The sequence below is a fragment of the Dromaius novaehollandiae genome, chromosome 3, assembly GCF_036370855.1.
Source record: "Dromaius novaehollandiae isolate bDroNov1 chromosome 3, bDroNov1.hap1, whole genome shotgun sequence".
In the NCBI taxonomy this organism is placed as follows: domain Eukaryota; kingdom Metazoa; phylum Chordata; class Aves; order Casuariiformes; family Dromaiidae; genus Dromaius; species Dromaius novaehollandiae.
The window spans coordinates 7,225,794-7,231,793 of record NC_088100.1 but is presented as its reverse complement, the minus strand read 5'-3'; the positions used below and the strand labels follow the sequence as shown (position 1 = coordinate 7,231,793).

At 45.0% G+C, this 6,000-nt stretch overlaps 1 protein-coding gene across 3 annotated transcripts in view; it reads left to right on the top strand.

Annotated features, from left to right (window-relative positions):
* Nucleotides 1-237: 237 nt before the first annotated feature.
* The window catches only part of ADGRF5 (adhesion G protein-coupled receptor F5), a 47,195-nt gene continuing 41,432 nt past the window's right edge, over nt 238-6,000 (top strand). For 2 of the 3 annotated variants that reach the window (XM_064508327.1, XM_026108703.2), the window contains exon 1: nt 239-629. The gene's annotated coding sequence lies outside the window, so the exon portion shown is untranslated. Of the gene's footprint in view, nt 630-6,000 lie in introns of all 3 variants that reach the window. The other variant, XM_064508328.1, reaches the window with a different exon arrangement.

Below are 6,000 nucleotides of genomic sequence, written 5' to 3'. Positions count from 1 at the left end.
CACACCACTGATGACCAAAAAAGTGCTTTCATCTCAAAATTACACTCTCCAGCAGTACTGTGCCTACCCCCACTCAAGTGTCCCTTCCATCCACCTCTCCCCCTGCCCCCATGGCAGGAAAATGCTTACAAAATCACAGTTCCCGGGTTGCTTCCTGGCCAGAGGTCACCTCCGTGTTTCAGACCAGCAGGGATTACCGTGTTCTCTGACACAAGAAGCAGAGAAGGAAGATCTGCCCTGCCCATTTAGCACAGCACTTTCAGGCTTGTGTTTTTCAGCTGCAACTCCACCCGGCGCTGGTGGGGAAGGGACCGGTTCCCACTGATCACAGGAAAGGGAGGTTGCAGCGTTTGTTTGATCAAATCACTGCAAGCCAAAAGGTTCTCGCTCTCTCACTCACTGAGAGTTGCTCACAGGCTGTTTTACTTCGTTTCAGAAAGAAAAGAAAACAAAACAAACCCCAAAACCCAAAACCGAGAACACACGTGAAAAAGCAGGTGTGTCTTGAGCTCTTCGGAAAACAAAGGGCAGAGACTGAGGCAGCAGTTGACACTAGGAAGTTTCCTTCCCAGCACAGGAGGACAAGTTTGGAAGAGACTCGGGCAAGACCAGCACTTGTTGTCCTACAGGTAAGGACGATGTGTGTGAAATGTAGCATCGGTCTCTATATGTGGTTTCACAGTTTGGGACAGGTGAAGGTGGCATCAGGACCAGATCCTGATGTTGTAGTGCAGCTTTGCACGACCAGTAAACCTGCTGCAGATTTCCACTGGGAGAACTGCAGTCAGATCATTTTTCATTGTGTGGTGATTAGACAATAGGTTTCTGTAAGATGCTTTTGGCTTCTCGGGGTAAGGATTAAAGTAGTCAGGCTTCTGACAAAGTGTTAACCTCTGGTAGCCTGTCTAGTGAGTTTTAACGGAGGCTATGACTAATTTAGGTTAAACTCAGGGCTGCAGAGGGAAGAGAGGGAGGTGCAAGGAAATACTCTATTCATCTGCTCGGCATTTATTACCTCCTAAAGTACCATGAGGCATGCCAGATACAGTTTCAGAGAAAACAGATCGATTACAATAACGGCTGGACTTTTTTTTTTTTTTTTTTTTTTACTTTATCTTAGGCTTACCATGGGCTGTGGCTGGGTTTTGCAGTGCAGACAACAGGCACAATATTCTTGTCAGGCATGCAAGATGGTGGCTCTGTTTCTTTCAAGTGTGATCTCTTGCACCCCCATTCAGTTTCATGTTAGATGACACTCGCTGACAGGGTAGAGGAATTTGGGGCACCCAGGGCCCCAGGCTGAGGCATTGCTGCAACCTACCTTTGAGTGTCACAATTATCTTGTTTCCGTTCTTTTCTACTTGTGTTTTGAGCTGCTCTTACTTAAATCCAGTTTTATTGTATCATGTTGGAGAGCTGGACTGCTTTTTCCAGTGATCAGTGTCAAGCGGGACGCAGGGATGCTTTCAAATGCTTTTACTTCTACTGATGTAAATAACCCCAAAAGCCCAGATCCATCCAAAAAATCTCTGAGGTACCAGTTACCTAAGTGACTGGGATTCAGAGAAAAATGCAGCCGCTGTGTGACCTTGTACAAGCCTGTTTCTCTGCTCCCTCTCCCCCTCAGTGGGAAAGTGATATACACCTACCTGCACAAAGGGCTGCCAGATTCAGGGAGAAAGGTGTTATTGTTCAAATGTTGCAATTCTCAATTTCAGTGACAATTTTATAGGAAGCAACAAGTTTGGAGGTGGCAAGGAAATAGCAAGGGAAAGGATGCTGAGATCTGAAAGCTAGAGTCTCTGTTTCTCCCTGCACTGTTGCTTGCTGTTGCACAGCGAAAACTACATTTCTTAGTTATTAGACCTCCCTCTCACCCCCAAAATTCCTCATCTGTTTCTGCCCTTAGCCTGTCTTGTTAAGTCTGGCAAACTATTCTGGGCTGAAATGTTGCATAAGAAAATTTAGGGGCAAATCTTTTAGCCCCTGCCTAGCAGTGATACTTGGCTGAATTCAGTACAGCTCAACCAGCTCAGCAGGGAACCCGGTGTGAGTCTTTGGCATTTGTCATTATATAATTTCCCTAGATCTTCTCCTGTAACTTTGCCTCCAGTGATCCGGGTTTAGAAAACAAACAAATGGAGAACATGCGTAGGCTCCGAGAAGATATCTTTGTCCCAATCTGCTTGATTATTTTTATTTTTTAACACCTTAGACAGGCTTAATAAAGCAGTTTTCCAAAGTCTGAATCAGAGACGTGGGAAATTCCTCAAACTAGGCAGAGCTTCCTCGCATTGTTAAAACACAAAAGGGCAGCACAGTTTTACTAGAGTTCCTTTCTTTAACCCATTCATCTTGATCCCCAATGCCTCCCTGCTGCTGTGTTTCATGGCTGCGATTCCTGGTTTACCAGAAGGAAGAAGGGATTACAGTAAGCAAGGACGGATGTGAATTGCTTCATTTGTGAGGCCATCATTACATTTAGTGTACTTCATTTGTACTTCATAACTGAGATAATTTGCTGCTAGAATTGATCTCAGTCTTGTGTAAGGATCATGGCTTTTTAAGACCAGATGGGAAGTCTCTACAGGAAAACCAAACTCCTTCAAGGAAACCATTTGTGGTTTTGCATGAAACAGTCTTTTAGGATTGTCATCTCAAAGAAGGCTCCATAGTGCCATTTACGAGCTGATTCACAGTAACTGCATGGTTACGCAGAGTTTATTTCCCAAATGATCTTTCCTATGGGCAGTTACTGCCCACCAGCTAATCGGACCCAGTGCCTGGCGTGCGTGGTAATGAAGCAGCAGCTTGTTCCCCTTACCTGTGCTCAGCAGCATCCTGCATAAGGACTGAGCTGGCACTGGGGGAGGACAGAAGTCAGAGAGCTGAGATGGGAAAAGCAGAGCACAGCACCGCAGTGCTGCAGTACGAGCAAAGCAGATGAGGTGGAAGGCACATCAGGAGTGCAGGATCAGGGGGCATGGGAAAAGGCTAGTACAAGATAACTTGCAATGGCTTGTTTCTCTGTGAAGGAGGGGTGATCTGCTTCACATTTAAGTGAGGGAAAGGGCAGTTCCTGCAGAGCAGCTAACCTACTGTAGCAGGATGTCTAGTAATTGCAGTACTATATTTGCATGTTTTAACGCTGCAGCAGTGGACTTTGTTAAGAAATTTTTGACTACATTTGCAGCTTACTCTGAGGGCTTGTCTGCTTAAGGTGGTGGCCTGTTACAGAGGTTTCACTGTGATGACCATCCATGACCTGGCATGGATCATATAACCTTAATACATCATTTTTGCACCTAACCTATAACTTCTGTCCAAACTTCAGTTTATCACTGGAAGCCCATAATGAATTCTGCCCCAAGGCCCTCCCCTGTCCATCATAACTGCCATCCCAGCAAGTCAAATAAGATGGGATATCTAGCCCACCTTTTAGAGCTCTAATATACCACTTTTAAATAAGCAGATGTTGTTTTTTCTGAGCCCAGAACAACTGAGTTGTTCCTGTGTGCCATCTCAATCAGCTGATTTACGTAAAGTAACATTTGTTTTAGGAAGAGATCAAAGGTCACCTAAAATTGACCACGTCTGGCATTGAGCTCCTTACTTCTGGCTGAAAGGGGAACTCTGTTTCATTTGCCTTCTAGGTATATCTGCAGATCTTGCTTCATCAGGGTATGTTAGCCCAAACATTGATGGGTTATTCCTGCCCCTACTTCTCTTTAAACACCCTGTTAAGCAGGGAGCTAGTATCATCCTCGTTTGGGAACCGAAGCACAGACACAGCAGGGGTTAATGTGCATGGTTAGCTGCTGTGAACCCAAGCTCTGCTTAAAGAGTCCACAGTGGCAGGAGAGAAGATAATGTGGGAGGCTGGCTTTGAGGATGCCTGTGTGTAGCAGAGCTGTGTGTATTCCCCATTTAAATCTTAATAAGAAATATTAATTTCTAAATGCCTTCCCAACAAATGTAATAGATCTGCAATCTAGTAGGCAATTTACTGTCCTCGGAAATTCCTCAAAAAAGGCAGAGCTTCCCCCCATTGTTCGTGCGCAGAGGAAAAGGTCTACTAGAGTTCCTGCTTTGCCTCACTCCTGTGCCTACAAACTTGGCCCTTGACAACCATCAGACTGAATGTGTAAAAATCATTTTCATTCCAAAGCCACCCCTACGTGCCTTATGACAGGCTGTTCACAGACCTTGCTCCTGAAATCATTTTACTTTTCCTGCTTGAGAGAGAAATTCCTTAAATTACTGGGTGGGGTCTCTAAACATCAGGGGTGACCGATCCTATCAACTAAGATCCTGGATGTGCCTGTGCAAGCCTCAAGCCTCTTTGGCTGTAAAATAGGAATGATGACACTTCCTTCCTTCCTCGCACTGTCTCTCTGGTTTTAAGGCTACAGCTTAAAACATGCAATGACCCTTTACAACCAGTGGCCCTTATCTCAGTTAGGACGCTTGAGAGGTCCTGTGCTACTCATGAGAATCTACCTGAAAAGCTGCCTAGGCTCTTTCTAAATGCCTTATTCCACCTTGCGTCGCATTGGCAGTCTCAGCAGTTTCTAGCACTGTGGTACTGAACCCGGTGTATAGCTAACACATCTAACAGCAGCCAAGGGAGGCTTTCCATGTCCCTAATTTAAGTGCATGTAACTTTGAGGGTGCTGAAGCAGGGGAGATTCCTCCTAAAGTAAGCACTTAGATTGTCTGTATAGCCAGTGGAGCCACAGGTGCCTCTGAAAACTTGCAGTGGGAGATGCCACCAAAATTAGGCACCTAACTCTTCCCGTTGAGGGCTAAGAACCTAAAGAATATTCATAATCCTGATGGGACATTTCATGAAATGTGTGAATTTTACATGCTAGGATTAGGAGAAACAAATGCAAAAGCAACAGTGCAGGAGGAGAGATTGGAATTGTTCTCTAACGCTGAGGCCACTTGGCAGGGCACAGCTCTCCTCCATATGTCTGAACTCTCCTCTGTGCTCCAGAACAAGGTAGCCTAGGCTGTGCTGCTGACTGGGAACAGCCCCTGGCCCAAGCTATCCTTTGAATCAGTCCTGGGAATTTTGGGAGAGAAAGCTAGCTGGCATTGGCTCTGTCAGGGAACAGGCTGACTAGTGAACTCCTAGAAAAACCTGGCAGGAAGAGACCTCAGTTGGTCATCTACTGCAGCCCTACACTGAGCACTATTACAATGAACTAGTCCCATCCCTGCTGGTGATATTCTGTCTCAACCTCACACCTAATGTCAATGACAAAGGTGGAACTAAAAGCTCTGATGATTTCGAAAAGACTGTAGACAAATGTGGCCTTCCAGGAAGTTAAATACTATCAATATATAGTGTTTCTGAGTTACACTGTGCTCTGAAAGACAGACCTACGGAAAAATCAGTAAGGCTGGAAGTGAGAATATTAGTGGAACCAAAAAATAAACAATTGTTTTTTCTCTCAAGCTTTATAATTACAGAAGGGAATTATGAGCTATGGATCACAGAGACCTGGCTTCACTGATCTAGGGGATTTACCTCCACTTGCATAATTCTGTGTGCAATATGTGGATACTACTTTATATTTCTATATTTTTGTTGCTAGGTGTGACAGACGAGGCCATCATGCAGGAAACGCCTGCTGTCCAGGGCAGAGTTATATAAACTCCAAATGGCTGACACCTGCACAACTTTCAGTAGCTTCCTTATGCAGCAGGCTGCACTTGCAGCAATAACAGGAAAAAAATCAGGAGGTTAATAAAATGAAACGAGCAGGAAGCATGCAGTCATCAGACTTTCTAGTATTTCACTCTGTGGAAGTAGCTTGTGGCTGGCCTGACCTAGCAACCTAATCCAAAACTCATTGAAGGTCATGGAAATTTCACTTTGACAGATGTTGTTAGACAACAGTCTTCACTATATAAATATGGCAGTGAGTACATGGAGTTTCCCACCTTCCCTGTACCCACGCACACAGCTGAGCTCCAAATCTCTTGCTTCCT